The 16,618-nt window shown below is 36.2% G+C and overlaps 1 long non-coding RNA gene across 1 annotated transcript; it reads left to right on the top strand.

Annotated features, from left to right (window-relative positions):
- The first annotated feature begins 7,982 nt into the window (after positions 1-7,982).
- Positions 7,983-8,636, top strand: LOC111241145. Its single transcript, XR_002666936.1, has 3 exons — positions 7,983-8,034; positions 8,131-8,251; positions 8,468-8,636. It is a non-coding gene; the product is annotated as an uncharacterized LOC111241145 (long non-coding RNA).
- The last annotated feature ends 7,982 nt before the right edge of the window (positions 8,637-16,618 follow it).

The following is a 16,618-nucleotide window of genomic DNA, read 5'->3' as shown; positions in this document are numbered from 1 at the left end:
TCTTCACAGGATGCCAAGCCTATCAAGATCAAACCCGAAGCACCTTTTTTGTGCAGATGTTGATCAAATAGTATGCTCAATTGACTCCACCCTTTGAATCTCTCTCAAGAAAGATCACCTCCGTCTTCTTGGAGAATTCTTGGAGCTTCTAAAACAGAGAATTCAATCTGAAACAAGATAATGAAAATGTCAGATCACAAAAGTCTTACAGAACAATTCGTGTCCTGTCTATTTATAGTTTTCCCTTATATCAGATTGTATCTTAGTCGAATAGCCTACTAATTTAGTTGACTGTATTAAAAAATTTATAATAACAATGAACACAAAGGCTCCTCAGTCAACAACATCAACAAACATTTATGATAGTTTACCTGGTCAGTCAATCTTAACTAACTTTTGAAAAATATAGTCGTTGGAGCGTGTAGGCTTAACAAAATTCCAAACATAACAGTAATACAGTCGAATGTGTGTTCCACACTGTCGATTGACACATGAAAAATCACTTTGAAATTCTTTTGAACTCAAAATCTCACACAGCACAGGTTCACAAAGTCTGTAGAAAGATTTTAGCATAGTCGAATCCATTATGAGTGTATTCGACTGAACTAGAACTTTGTCACAACAAGTATATGTTCATAATGGTGCTTGTGATCTTTTCTTTCAGAAATGTGCAGTTAATCAAAAAAAATTTTATCCCACATTTCAATACAAGCATATTCCATAAATATAACACATCAATCAATCATAGGAACATACATTGTAATTCAACAAAACATGTTCAGCAGATATGACAATCAATAGAACACGAACATGTAATATTGTACAATGTGTATTGTTATTAAGCATTGTGTTGTCATCATCAAAAACTAGTTTGATATAGAGTTTGTGTTTTCAACAATCTCAACAATCATAACAGAAGTAAATATGTAAGAATGCATTATAGTTTAAGCATAGTTGACTTTAAACAGAACACAGTCGAATCAATCAAACAGACTATTAGATATCATTCACCAATTTAAGTGACAGGATTGATTCAAACGACTAATTTCATTTCCTTGGATAAAAGATATTACAATGGTGGTGCAAGAAACAAGGAAATACAAACAAAAGATGGCTTTATATGCCATTTCACAAAATGAAAAGACCTATTCTAGGACTTAAAACACAACTTGGACAAACAGAACACTATTCTGATTCAGATGATTCTTCATTAGTGGTTTCTTCACTAATATCGTCTACATCCCTTCTCTAAGATTCTTCAGATGAAGATGAGATTTCAATATAATGTTTGAACAGAATATCCTTTTAGAAGTCCTCTTGAATCTGTCATTTACCGGAATTTTCAAATTCTGAATTTAGTGGTCCAATCTCTTCATCACTGTCTTTATTCACAGATGGCATCTTTTCTTTCTGGAAATCATTTTCATTGCTGAGTACCCATCCTTGAGAAGGTTTCTTCATTCCAATACAAGTTAGAGTCGCCTTTCCAATCATGTTTTCGCTGCCACATATTTGTTTCTTCTCATCAGTAAAGTCAACAGCATAATGTTCGAGAACTTTGCTTATGAATACACCATATGGAAGTCTATGTTCTTCACCTTTTCCTACCTCTAGGATGCGTTCTTTAAAGAAATCAACCCAATTTGTTTGTATTCTATATTCAATAGCATATAGTAAGCAAACATCCATAAGAGTAAGTTTCGAGATGTTGTATCTTCCAGGTAACAAAATATGTCGTATGATAAATGCAACAACTTTTTCTTCCTTATCAAGCCATTTGAATAAGAATCCTTTTTCTTTTCTATACCTTCCTCGGTATCTCATGAAGCTTTTGAACATTTCTGTTTTTCGTATCTTTTTGTACCTTGGACAATCAAACTTGTGAGATAACTCTCCTTCATTTCTTAGCCCAGTGAACTTCCACCAAATATCATCATCAATAACGATGTCTACACCTTTTACTCGAGAGTGAATGTTCCCATTAACTTCTTTGACATTGTAGTAGAAGACTTATATTAATTCATCATAATAGTCTCCTTTTATCCCAATGAATTTGTTGAGACCTTGAAATTTAAGATCATCAGGAAACATAAATTTCTCTTGTTTTATCATCACTGGTCCATCCAGAAGGATCAGCCTCTCTTCTCGCAGACATTGGACGCTTTCCTGGTCTTGATGATGAAGAAACCATTTGAGCAAAGACAAAGGGGTTTCACCGGAATCAGAATAAGGGTTTGTTAACCAAGTTGTATGTGAATGCCTCAGACTATTACATTCATTTATAGAAGAAAAACGCGCCAAGGATTTTTCTTAAACCCTAAGTTTAAATCTTAACGTTCAAAAAACAGAGTTTTTCACGTATTCAAATGACTCAGTCGATTGAATTAATGTTGGAGTCGACTAGGACTCATAAAATTTTTTTTCAACCCAATTCAAGTAATCAACCAATTAAGCACACAATACAAACAATCATACAACAACAATTAATCAGTATATGCATGATGCAACAGATAGATACAGATTTACCTCAAGGTTTTTGATTTACTCCACAGTTGATTCATCCTTGACACCAATTCTACATCAGCTGGATATCCTGCAAAACAATTAAGTTTTGGTTGTTGGTACCCATTTGACTTTGGGCCTTTGGTATCGATACACATAATCCTTGAGGAGCAGCAACATGTATATAATAGCAATTTCTAACCGTATGACCAACACAGTTGCAATAAAAACATGCATTTCTAGCCGGTTTTCTTAACTATTTAAGTTTCCTAGTATTGATTCTGTTAGAGTAAGCTTTGTATCCAATTCCTTGTCTATTATTAATTCTGCTAGATGAATTTAATACAGCATCTAAATTGTCTCTACCTAGAGTAAACTTAGCTAGCGTGCTAGTCAAGTAATCTATCTTCTTAATGTGTGTAGGACAATTTTCACGAACTTTTTCAACAGTAACAGTTTTAATTTCACAATTTCTAGCAGATGACAAAGCTTCATTCAGTTCTTTTTCTAATATTTCATTTTCTGTAACAAGGTTATTAATTCTGTATTCATAATCTCTTTTCTCATAGTTCAGTCGATTAACCTTGTATTCCAGTCGCATTGCTTCAGCATGCAATTCGTTGAATGTTTCAATCAGTTGCTGATATTTCTCTTCTATAGGCAGCTTCTCAAATTCATCATCACTGTCACACTTGGTCTTTGCAGTTCCAACCATTTGACATATGTTGGATTTCTCCTCTTGGTCAGCATCCTCATCACTTGAGCTTTTAGATTCAGAGTTCTCCCAAGCAATGTAGGCTCCTTTTCTTCTCATATTTCTGCCTTGATGAAATCTTTTCTTTCCTTTCGGCTTTGGCTGTAACTCGGGACAGTCAGGCTTGATGTGACCTTCTTTTCCACATTCATAGCACTGGACAACATTTCTGCTGAAGCTTTTCTTTTTGCTTTGACCTGCATGGTTAGACAGTTGACTATCATTTTGCATAAGCCAACAAAACTTTCTTACCATCAAGGTCATCAGTTCTTTGTCTTCCATCTCTATTTCTGTGATGTTCTTGCTTGCAGCCTTTAGAGCAATGGACTTCTTTTCTTCAATCTCCTGTTCATCCTTCAGTCTCCCAAGTTCTAACTCATGTTCCCGTAACTTGCCAAACAAGGTAGCCATATTCAGAGATTGTAGTGACTTTTGGTTGCCAATTCCTGTTCAGGCTTTTCAGAATCTTAATGTTAATCTCTTCTTTGTCAAAGACTTTGCCAAGAGCCATCAGGTGATTTACAATATGAGTGAATCATTTTTGGACATCATAGATGCTCTCACCAGCTTTCATTCTGAACAATTCATACTCTTGTATTAAAGAATACTTCCTGGCTTTCTTGACTTCATCCGTGCCTTCATGTGTTACCTCTAGAACATCCCACATTTCCTTTGCAGACTTGCATTGGGATAACCTGAAAAATTCATCAATTGTTAGTGCAGAGGCAATAATATTTCTAGCTTTAACATCATACTGAGCTTTTCTATTTTCATCAGCAGTCCACTCAGTAAAAGGTTTCAAAACAGTTTCACTATCAACAGTTTTTGTAGGCACATATGGACCATTCAAAGTGGCATCCAAAATTCCTTTATCTTGCGATTCAAGAAAGATCTGCATGCGAATTTTCCAAAACGGATAATTTTCACCAGCAAACAGAGGTGGTCTGTTTGTTGAAGCACCTTCACCAAAAGTTTGAAAATTTGAAGCCATCCCCACGTTTTACAGTCGAATAAAATAAAAACAGAGTCGACTGAATTTTCAAATATCATATGAAAACAAGCTCTGGTGCCAATTGTTAGGAAACAGATAGGCTTCATTTTACACTAAGAGGGGGGTGAATTGGTGTTTGTTCAAAAACAAAATCTTTTCACAATCTTGGTATGAAAATTCAAAGCTTTTGATCTTTCCTTGAAATGCAAGTAATGAAAATTCAATGCAGCGGAAAAACACAGTTGACTGCTAAACTGATAAAGTCGACTGGAAAATAAAGAGTACAGGGATAGAGAAAATCAAACACTGGTTTTTATACTAGTTCGGCCAACAATGCCTACATCCAGTGTTCTTTCCCACCCAAGAAGCAAATGCACTATAATGGTTGCGGTTTTTACAACAAGGAATTTATAGAAGCACCACGGAAAAATATAAATCTCCTCTCTAACCCAAAACCAAAATAAAGATGCACACACAAAAACCAGAATTGCAGCAAGAATCCGCTCTTCTGCAATCTGCACCCACGTCGAACAATCCTCAACGTGTGACCGACACTCTTCACAGGATGCCAAGCCTATCACATCAGACTTTACAGGTTGTCAAGCCTCTCACAGCAAACTTCACAGGTTGCCAAGCCTCCAATCAAATGCAGCAGTCTTCACAGGATGCCAAGCCTATCAAGATCAAACCAGAAGCACCTTTCTTGTGCAGATGTTAATCAAACAGTATGCGCAATTGACTCCTCCCTTTGAATCTCTCTCAAGAAAGATCACCACCTTCTTCTTGGAGAATTCTTGGAGCTTCTAAAATAGAGAATTCAATATGAAACATGATAATGAAAATGTCAGATCACAAAAGTCTTACAGAACAATTTGTGTCCTGTCTATTTATAGTTTTCTGTTATCAGATTGTGTCTGAGTCGAATAGCCTAGTAATTCAGTCGACTGTATTAAAACATTTATAACAAACAGTCAACACAAAGGCTCCTTAGTCAACAAAACCAACAAACATTTACGACAGTTGATCTGGTCAGTCAATCTTAACTAACTTTTGAAAAATATAGTTGTTAGAGCATGTAGGCTTAACAGAATTCCAAACATAACAGTAATATGGTCGAATGTGTGTTCCACACTGTCGATTGACACATGAAAAAACACTTTGAAATTCTTTTCAACTCAAAATATCACACAACACAGGTTCACAAAGTCTGTACAAAGATTTTAGCATAGTCGAAACCATTATGAGTGTATTCGACTGAACTAGAACTTTGTCACAACAAGTATAAGTTCATAAAGGTGCTTGTGATTTTTCTTTCAGAAATGTGGAGTTAATAAAAAAAACATTTCTTCCCACATTTCAATACAAGCATGTTCCGCAAATATAACACATCAATCAATCATAGGAACATACATTGTAATTCAATAAAACATGTTCACCAATCAGCAGATATGACAATCAATAGAGCACGAACATGTAATATTGTAACATGTGTAATGTTATTAAGCATTGTGTTGTCATCATTAAAAACTAGTTTGATATAGAGTCTGTGTTGTCAACAATCTCAACATCTAATTGTCATGCATACTGTCTTAGTCTACCCTAAACCCAATCTCTAGGCGAAAAGAGCCTACTACTAATTACTAGCTTACTATCCCTAGTCTCCCCTAGTAATTAGCAATGCATGTAACACGGAAACAAAATACAATTGATCGTCCTACCTTTATCCCTAGGTGGTGTTGCTTAATCAAGGAATTCCCTATCAGTCCATGACTTCCCCGTACGTCCCCGAATCGACAAAGGCAAACATCTTTATATCAAATAAGTTAGTCGATAAAAGCTTGTAACATAGATAAGAAACCCAACAATTGATAATCAAACCATATGCAAGCATATGAATAAATTAAGAATTTCAATAAAAGAGAGTTTCAAAAGATTACATTGTTCCCCAACAACAAAGGGTTTAGTTCACTATGGACATGGTGAAACTAGATGGAATTAAATGAAAGAATGAAAGAATAAACCCTAGATGTGATAAATTAGAGCCTAAGCATCCAAGAAACCGTCTCCAAGGAGTGTAGAAGTGCTCTTGACGTCTCTTCTGCCAAAAGAATGCTGTGAAGGTCGCACTGGGGCTATTTATAACACAGAAAAGTAACAGAATTTCAACCCAAGCCCAGCAGACACTACAAGAAAAAGGTCATTTACATACAGATTATTATATACGGATCTAAATCCGTATATAATAATTGCTTTAAATCATTTAGTTGTCCCTATTTTGGGGAGGTTTTCCCATTTTGATCCTCGTCTTATTAGAATCCCCAATTTAGTCCCTATAAGTGCTAATTTCAATAATTAAGCCCCTACCGTTAAATTTAGTTAACGGGGTTAATTTTTTTGCACAGCTAGAAGGATGACCTTTTAATTTCTGTAAACTTGACCTATTTAGAGTTGAAACGTGGCATGAATTAGAGTTGAAATTGATTGAAATTAGCACTTATGGGACTCAATTCATGCCACGTTTCAACTCTAAATAGGTTATTTCCGGATGAGTTATATACGGATATTTCCATATGTAATAGAAAAAAAAATTATATACGAATTTTCTGTATATAAAATCTGTATGTAAAGGTGGCGCGTTTGGCGGGAGCTTTTCCAAGGATAAATCCATATGTAATATCCGTATGTAAGTGAATTTTTTCTTATATACAGATACTACATACAGATATTAAAAAAATAATTAAAAAATTAAAATATTAAACTTTAAGAGATAACATAATAGGATAAAATCAGTCTCACGAAAGTTTTCGAGATCTTTGTTCCCTCTCACCTCATTGTTCTTCCCTCTCGATTACAACTTTTTCTTTCGCCATCCTTCTCATCAAGCCATTCTTCTCATCGAGTCATTCTTCTCGAGCCTTTCCCCTCTATCTTTTGAAACCATCATCTTCGGTCGTCAAACCATCATCTTCGTTCGTTGAACCATCACTTTCGTTCGTCGAACCGTCACCTTCGTGGCTGAAACCCTAGGAGTCCCTGCCTCCAATCGTGGTCTTCCAGTATTGGCCCCTTTGTCCCAGTGTGGTACTCGTGTTCTCCGTCAACAAACCCTAGTTTTGTAGTCCTCTTGGTTTATCCGCAAGCTCTCTTCTTTATTTATCCCCTAAATCCCTAAATTTATCCTTGTTAACATTGTGCTCACCTGTGAGTTTTTTTCCTTTATCCGGTAGTGTGCTTCCTATGCTGGAAAAAATTGGTGCAAAAGGGTGACCTCGACTGGCTTGGCTGCCTTGGCAATTGCTCATGGATTGGGTGCTTTGGCTCTTAAGCTTCCGATGTTAGGAAGCATGATTTGAAGGTAATTAACTCCTCGTGCATTCTCTTATCAATGTCGTGACCATCGTGTTCTTTGATGTTTGCGATGTGCTTACTTCGTAGATTTTTTTTAATGTTCTGCGCTTTCTTTGATGTTTAAGATTTGTCATATATTTCTACTTAAGTATTCGCCATTTTTTATTAGGAAGCTAAAAAGCAATTGAAGCAAGTTTTCTTGGAGGCTGGGGAGAAAGAGTTTGTGGACTCGAATTCAGATTTTCGGGAATTAATCTTGAACTTTCCTCGAGCAAGCGAGTTCACTATATCTATTTTTTTGTTTTTTATGTTCACATATGTGCCTTTACATGGTAAAATAATTATCATTAATAGTTTTGTTTTAATTCTGTAATGTGTGTCCATGTAATTATGGTTATGACCCTTTTGGTCTCAGCAAAAAGGCAGAGGACTTTGCCAAGTATGCCTAAGACTCACGATTTAGATGTCTATTTATTTCTTATGTTACATTACTTGTGTTGTAATGTTTGGGAGGTTGGTTGGTGGTCTAATGCAGATATCAGGCATTTGAGTTGATTCACGCCAGATGGGCAATGCTTGGTGCAACTGGATTCATCATTCTTGAGGCCTTCAACAAATATGGAGCAAATTGTGGTCCTGAGGCTGTTTTGTTCAAGGTTTGCATGTTCTTTAGCAATTTTCACTATGTCAAACCAAATTTTGAAATTCTAGATCAAAGTTTGAAATCTCTGTCCCTTTACATTGTGAATTCTTTGCCACCATTCAGTGTTGTGGAATCTAACTTGCGTATTAGAGTTGACTTGGATGAACAATGTTTGGGGTCTTCTCTTCTCCTGGTTTCTAATTTGACTCTCTTCTCATTTATTTAAAAGTTATTGCATTTGGGAGCTGATGTCATTTCTTCTGATGAACTGTTGCTTTGCGTGGATGACCTTGCTGACCAGATTGCATAAGTCCTTGATTTCTTTGGGTATGTTCAACATCGAATATTCAAAATAATCCCTATTGTTTTTTTAGGAAGAAAGTGATATCCCCTGTTATTGAATATATTTTTAGATTACTGAAACAAGTCTCTTTGATATTCTTACTTGGTTTAGGAATTTAACCCTTATCCAAAACCCTTTATTCGCTATAAGTTAATATTTATGAATTATAACTTCATCTACCCATTGTTGACCTTTGATAAAATTACCCTTCCTTCTTAGATTCCATCTTCTTGTTAATTTTTTTATCTTTAACAGTTGAAGTATTTTGCATCTCCCATTGATCACATCCTTGACTTCTTTTACTATGTCTGGTTGATCTAGCTAAAGTTCAAGGAGCACTAGGAGATAACGATCCAGGTATCCCATTAATAAAGATTGTAGACTTCCCTCCCTGCCATAATGTTATATTATGAATACAACACAATATGTCTGAAATCATTGTAACAATTGATATTGTTGAGATTGGTGGAAAAAGTGTATTGGTTGTACAATAAATGTTAGGGATTTTCAGCTTAAGTTCTTATAATATGAGAAGATAAGTTCAAATAAGTTTCGAGGTTAGTTGCATATAACTGATAGGTGATGAAGGTTGAAAAACAGTTATTTTCATATGTCATTTTAGACCAAATTACTCCCTTTACTGCTTAGAATGAGCTTAGAATCAAGCAAAACTCAATAAATGAGTCTGTAGAGAGTCAAAAGCTATTTTTAGCGATATTATGCTTGTTTTGCATTGTTTTGTAGCATTTTTGGAGAAAGTGAAGAATGGAGCTGAAGATGAAGGTCTTAGACTAGGGAAAAGGGAAGAAAAATAAAGAAATGAAGAGTCGACGCACCGCCCGGCGGCAAATTGCACCGCTGGGTGGTCTAGTGCGAGGAGTTGGCACTAGACATGGACGCTGGGCGGATTTGCGATTAGAGGCAAACCGTCGGGCGGTAGTGCGGCTTGAGGGAAACTGCCGGGTGGAATAAGTGTGGCGCCAGGCGGTTATCTGCTGGGCTTGGGCCTGTTTTCTGTGACGCTCCTCAGCTATAAATAGCCCTGTTACAATTTCAATCTCATTCTTTTGACAGAAGGGGGGCAGCCAGACCTAATTTCACTCTCTAGAGAGGATCTCTTGGATGCTTAGGCTCCATTTATTCTTATCTAGGGTTTGCTTTTCCATTCTTCATCCATTTTTCATCTAGATTCACCATGACTATGGTGAACTAAACCCTATTGTTGTTGGGAGAAACAATGTAATCTTTTGATATTCTCTTTTATTGAAACTCTTGTTTAATTTATATGATTTTCATATGCGTTGATTATTAATTGTTGGGTTCTCATATGTGCTTAATGCTTTTATCGTTTAACTGATTCGATAACTGTTGTTTGTCTTTATTGATACGGGGACGTACAGTACTGTCATGAACTGGAGAGTAATTCCTTGATTAAGCAATACCACCTAGGGATAGCGGTAGGACGATCAATTGTTTTTCACTTCTGTTCTATAATGCATTATTAATTGCTAGGGGAGGCTAGGTATAGCAAGCCAGTAATTAGTAATAGGCTCTTTTCGCCGAGGGATCGGGTTAAGGATAGGCCAAGAAAGTTGCATGACAATTAGATAATCAAGCAAATTAATCAAGAGGAGTAAATAAGAGAGAACAGATAAGATGAAATTGTAAACCCCCAACAACTCCATTCATCCATTGTTTTCTTCTTGTTAATTGAATCAATCTCTTTTGCATGTTATTTTGTGTTCTTACATCCAATCAATTAATTTTTATTTTTCAAGTCTTACGATCTTAATTCACAGGAACGATAAGGCCTTTCGAGTCTCTTGGGAAACGATATTTGGACTTACCATTTTATTATTACTTGAACGATTTGATACGCTTGCCAATCCGTTAACAAGTTTTTGGCGCTGTTGCCGAGGACTCGAGGTTTAACTTTTTCTAGTAGTGTGGATTGACTGAATTTGACTTGGCTGTAATTATTTTTTTTTGTTTTATTTTTGTGTATTTGTGTTTTATTTTATTTTTCTGTAAAAGTGCTTTTAGGGATTGTTTCTTGTGTATGCAGGAAGCAATACATACTAGAAGCAGAAAAAACCAGCAACCTCTCTTAGAAGGGTTACCAGAAAGGAGGAGAAGGAGACGTCCTTCACTTGGGAGATCTCTTTCTCCTGAAGCATTTTTGCAGTCTTCATTTGAGATTCCTACACCAGATATTGAGGAGATGGCTGACCAGCCTCCTCCTAGACGTACATTAGGGGACGCAGCAAACGCAGTGGGCCCCTTAAACTTCAACAGTATAACAGTTCCAGTTGATAACGCAACCAGTATGGTGATGAGTCCTGCGCTCATCCAATTAGTTCAGAATAATCAATTTCAACCATCAAATCCGAAAAACCAAGACTTTGAAAATTTCCCAAATCTTGGCACCATGCACCTACCTTGCCAAGTCTCACCACCAAATTTTGCTAGCTTGAAAACCAACCAAAATTAAAAATTTCTTACACCAAGATCTTTATTGTAGTCATTTGCTGATATAAAGAGTGCATTCCAACCATCAAATCTGAATACCACTTGATACGGATGGCCTTGGTGTAGATCTGCAGGTCTATGAGAATTGCTTCACAGAGTGGAATGAAAACGCTGGAGATCTGTAAAACACCGAAAACAGCAACTGAAACCAGAGGTGCTAAGTTTCAGACGTGCATCAACGAATTCAATGGATGATAGTGTCACGGGCAGCGGATGAAGTTGAATGGTGTGGTGATCTGGTAATGGAGGTTGTGCTTAGGGAGTGGCTACAACTCAGACAGCCTTCCATACAAGGAAGGAAGTTGTAGAGAAGAGGCAAGCAGAGAGAGTGACTTTCAGTTACAGAGAAAGCTGGCTCAATAGCTTCAGCAAATTCTATAATCATCCAAAAGTGCATTTACATGTGATACTTGATGGATTTATATGAAATCCATTTAGCTAGGTGTAACGTTGATGATTGCCGAGAATGGTGGATCATCGTCCACGTGGCAAGGCAAGGAAAATGCTATCACCTAGAAACTACAAGTATTGGAAGTTTTTTTACATGTGCTTAAAAATTAAGTCTTCATGTGCTTCCATGATGCACTCCTTTCATTACTAAGCTCACCCACTATGTGTAAAATGATTCTTTTATCCTTCTTCATGCTTTTGGGTTATTCTTTATTTGGTGGGCTTGGGCCCCACGTATCATCCCCTCCCTCTTGGAAAGGATTTGTCCTCAAATCTGTTGGTTCGCCTGAGGACTTATTTTTGTAAACTCCATAGAAGTTCCTCCTGGATCAAATATTAATCTGCAATAAGCATCAAACATATCTTTAATTAGTTTTATTTGACCCAATAAGATATATAAAGGAATATGTCTAGAAGAAGGTTTCCTAATTTTGAAATTTTCAAGTTTATGACTAAAAAGAAACCTTACTTCATTTGAAAATTTATTTTTGTCTTGAGTTAGTGATAACTTGGAAGATATCTCTAACTCAAGTCTTTGATTGCCATGTGTTAAAGAGTGCAGCTTTTGAAAAGGTTTGATGGCAATTCCTTGGAAAGAAAAGATAGAATTAGAACATTCAATAACAAATGGTAAGTGAAAAGATAGAAAACCTCCCCTTAAAAATTTGTGTTCTATTGTGAGAATAGGGGATGTTGGCCTCCATTGTTCTTTCTTCTTCTCTTCCATGTCTTTCTTTTCAAGTTCTTCCTTTTCCTCTTCTTTTCTTTCTTTCTCTCTTATTTTCTCTTCTTCTCTTCTCTCTTGTACTATTCTCTCTCTTTCTTCCTCTTCTTTTCTCTCTTGTTCTCTCTTTCTCTCTCTTTGTCTTTGTCTTCTTTCTTCTTGTTCTCTCTCTTTTTTTCTCTCTTGTCTCTCTATTCTTTCTTGTAATTGTCTATGTTCTCTCTCAAATCTCCTTTTACTTCCCTCATTCAAGAACTTCATGAGTTTTTCTCTAAACTCTGTTTCCCTACGATTGAATCCACTTAAATTTTGAATAAATGACTTGCCTTCTCTAATAAGCTCTCTCATATGTTCTAAGTTACTTTGAATATTTGGAGACACAAACTTTCTTCTCATGCATGATCTCAATTCATACCAATTTTCAATGGTGGATTTTCTACCTTGATAAACCCAATATTGCCTTTCATCCCACCACTCTAGTGCATGCTTTTCTAATCTAGCGATATATAAACTAAGAACTCGAGATTCACACTCTCTAGAAAGGACAATTGTACTATAAGACTCAAGTTCACTTTGCTTAAGAAGATCAGGATGCATTTGATTAATTTCTTTTTCCCAAACTAGGTATGTTAAAACATTTGTATCTTTACCAAAGAAGGGAATTTTTCTAGCTTTAGTACACAAATCATCCTTAATGTATGAACTAGACAACCTAGATGAATAAAAAGACTTTTTTTTTTGTTTCTAAAAGTTTTCTTGTGTCACAACTACTTAGATTTCACCCAAGAACAATTTCCAGGTAAGGGAGGTGAATCACTAGGATTGCTTAAGTACCAAGCCTTGTCCTTGCCAAAATTGTTCTAGGCTACTCACTTAGTTGTTGTTACTTGCAAGATTACTTTTAAAATCACAAAAGAAGACTCAAAAGCAAATCAAAAACAAAGGAAAACAACAAGTTGGGACTCTAATGCCGGACTCTAATGTAACTCCTAAACGTGTAACGCAAATTAAAACACACAAGAAAAGTTTTGCCAAGAGTTGAAAGAGCACCAAGGACTCTTCCAAGACAACTTGGACTTTGAATGGCCTTTTACAAATAAAGGAAAACTAACACAAAAACCAATTACAATTCAAAAATGAACACTACAATTACAAAGAAAAGTAGAACAGCTGCTGCCACATTTTGGTTCTTGTTCAAATCCAAAAGTAGTCCATCACTTGTGGAGTCTCGCAGCTTGTGGTTCAACTGTCCTTTATCATTTTTGTGGCTGCAGCTTAAAAGAGTCTCCTATGCTTTGCAAAACTGCACAACTAATCTCTCTCGGCTGCAATGCAATGGATGTGGAGGATGGATTCAATTTTTCCCACTGCTGCAGCTTGAAAGAAACAAAACTTTTCACGGTTTTGTGGTTTTGCTGCAAAATGCTTATGCTGCAGATTAATGTTGGTGGTCTACTATTTCCACGTTCAACCCTGGTCACAAATCTGGTGTACAATGCTTTCCAAGTCAAATCTGCATAATAAAAATTACACCAGACAACCAATATTCCAACTGATGGATACTAAATGTGACTAGCGTTACAAGTTGAAATCATAACTCAATGAACAAAAAAATACACTAGTTAAATCAATGGGATTTCAAAACTCATTTCATCTTTACGGTTACAGCCAAAACAAAATTTGCAAATTGATTCAAAAGTTGAATATGAGAAGTTTACAAATTTTTGTTTTGGAACAACTCAGAACTGTAAATCAGCAAGTTTATTTGACAAAATCAGTTTTGAATTTTGATCCAAATCCATTTGGCAATGTGAGTTTCAATTAATGAATCAGAATCAGAAACAGGGTTGGCAAAACAGCTTTGGTTTCTCACAAGAATAGATGTTGTTAAAGTACAACAAACTAGGCTCACAGCTGCATGGGGTGTATAGGAGGCTGGTATTCCATATTCACTCAAACTGAATTTGCAAAGGCTGCAATTCAGATTTACTTAATCCACACAAAACTCTCAGCTGCCAAAATGCTGAATCTGCTGCTGTCACAACTGTATCAACTACACCAATTTTATGCAGACACTGAGTAACTCTTTCACCGAGAGCCACACTTCATGACTTGATTCCTCAATCTCTTCACTTCCTTTGATGCTTCCTTATATGTAAGAAGTTTGAGCTATGCTACACCTAAACAGCAAACCAGTTTAGCACCCGTAAAACCTGTTATATTGCCCGAAAAATACAGCAAAGTGACAGCAACACAGAACCTTTTATCAAATAGGTTATGTGCAAGAAGTCCAAAAATTTTAAAATCAAAGAATTAAGTAGGTAGCAAGCACGGAAGCACTTCAAAAGGATCCTAGGAATAGTTCTATAGTGGATTGGACGGACATCAATGAATAACAGTAAGCGATTGGACCAGAAAAACAGTTTTCGAAAAATATCACAAACTGTTTGTGATAATGCTTCAAAGAACATTCAAAATTATGCAGAATTTGGTTAATTTCAGTCTAGGCAATGACACTTTACTGGATGCATTGGTTCTTTCAACTTTTTTTTTTTTCATTTTGTCTTTCTTATTGTTTGGATCTTCTTAATGATATTTTACAGAACCAAGCTTTTACTACATCCAAAAGTTAACCAATCAACCAAATTCAATATGGCAAATAGAATGTGTTACTGCACTGCTACGGTCACAACAGGAATTGACTCAAAACTTGGCAAGTCACATAGGCATTTTACACATAACAACAATTGGCCAGCTTAAACAGCTTCAAACATGTTTGAATGATTAAAACAAACTTGTTTGAGCTCAATTTCAGTTAAAATTCATGGCATATCAAAATTTGAGTATGGCAGTTCAGATTTAAGTCATTTTAAGCAACTATGACAGCCAAATTTTGAAAACAAGTGTAATTCAACTCAAACACAACAAGACTTAACTTAGGAAAATCAAAGAAAGTTGCTCAAAGTGGCAGGAAATGATTTAGATGGCTGGATATGATCTAAAGTACTTCAGCCAGTTTTACACGCAGAGAAGAATTAACTAAGTCAAGTGCAGATCGGTTAACTGCAAGTATCAAAGAATTCTGACTTTGCACACTCATTTCATGCCTAAAACAATATTCACCATGGAATAGCTTTCAAGTAAACACAAAAATTATGCAGAAACAAGTCACATAACAGCTGCAGGCAATGAAACAGTACCACTGAATTTCAAAAACAACTAAACAGATTCAGATTGCTCTGTGTGGATCTATTGGATTCTCAGAGATTGTCACCAATTTATGCACATGAGCTCATCATCTCAATTGTCATTGCTCATATATTGTACAGAGAACATGTATCTCATAGAGTTTTCAAATACAACAGCCGATCACTCGGTTTTCAACCAGATTTTAAACAAAAATGGAATTGCACATGACATATGACATAACAGGATTGATGCTCAAATTAAAAATGACTCAACCAATAATTGCAACCGATTAAAATGAGAAGACTCAATCAAATAAAAGGTGGCACAAATCAAAGACTCAAAAGATCCTAAAAAAAATTCAAATCCAATGAAATAGTAACAGAGATGCAAAGACAGTGAAGGAATGGTGATGACAGAATCGAAATTTCAGAGTGATGAAACTTATCTCACGGATCCACATCCTTGCTCTGAATACCACTTGATATGGATGGCCTTGGTGTGGATCTGCAGGTCCGTGAGAATTGCTTCACAGAGTGGAATGAAAACGCTGGAGATCTGTAAAACACTGAAAACAACAACTGAAACCAGAGGTGCTCAGTTTTAGACGTGCAACAACGAATTCAATGGATGATAGTGTCACGGGCAGCGGATGAAGGTGAATGGTGTGGTGATCTGGTAATGGAGGTTGTGCTTAGGGAGTGGATACAACTCAGACAGCCTTCCATACAAGAAAGAAGTTGTAGAGAAGAGGCAAGCAGAGAGAGTGACTTTCAGTTGCAGAGAAAGTTGGCTCAATAGCTTCAGCAAATTCTATAATCATCCAAAAGTGCATTTACATGTGCTACTTGATGGATTTATATGAAATCCATTTAGCTAGGTTTGATGTTGATGATTGCCGAGAATGGTGGATCATCATCCACGTGGCAAGGCAAGGAAAATGCTATCATCTAGAAACTAGAAGTACTGGAAGTTTTTTTACATGTGCTTAAAAATTAAGTCTTCATGTGCTTCCATGATGCACTCCTTTCATTACTAAGCTCACCCCCCTATGTGTAAAATGATTCTTTTATCCTTCTTCATGCTTTTGGGTTATTCTTTATTTGGTGGGCTTGGGCCCCGCGTATCACTAACCTAGCCAAGTCTCA

This window comes from Vigna radiata, unplaced genomic scaffold (genome assembly GCF_000741045.1).
Source record: "Vigna radiata var. radiata cultivar VC1973A unplaced genomic scaffold, Vradiata_ver6 scaffold_446, whole genome shotgun sequence".
NCBI lineage: Eukaryota > Viridiplantae > Streptophyta > Magnoliopsida > Fabales > Fabaceae > Vigna > Vigna radiata.
Note: the sequence above shows the minus strand (reverse complement) of the source record. Positions and strands in the feature narration are given on the sequence as shown.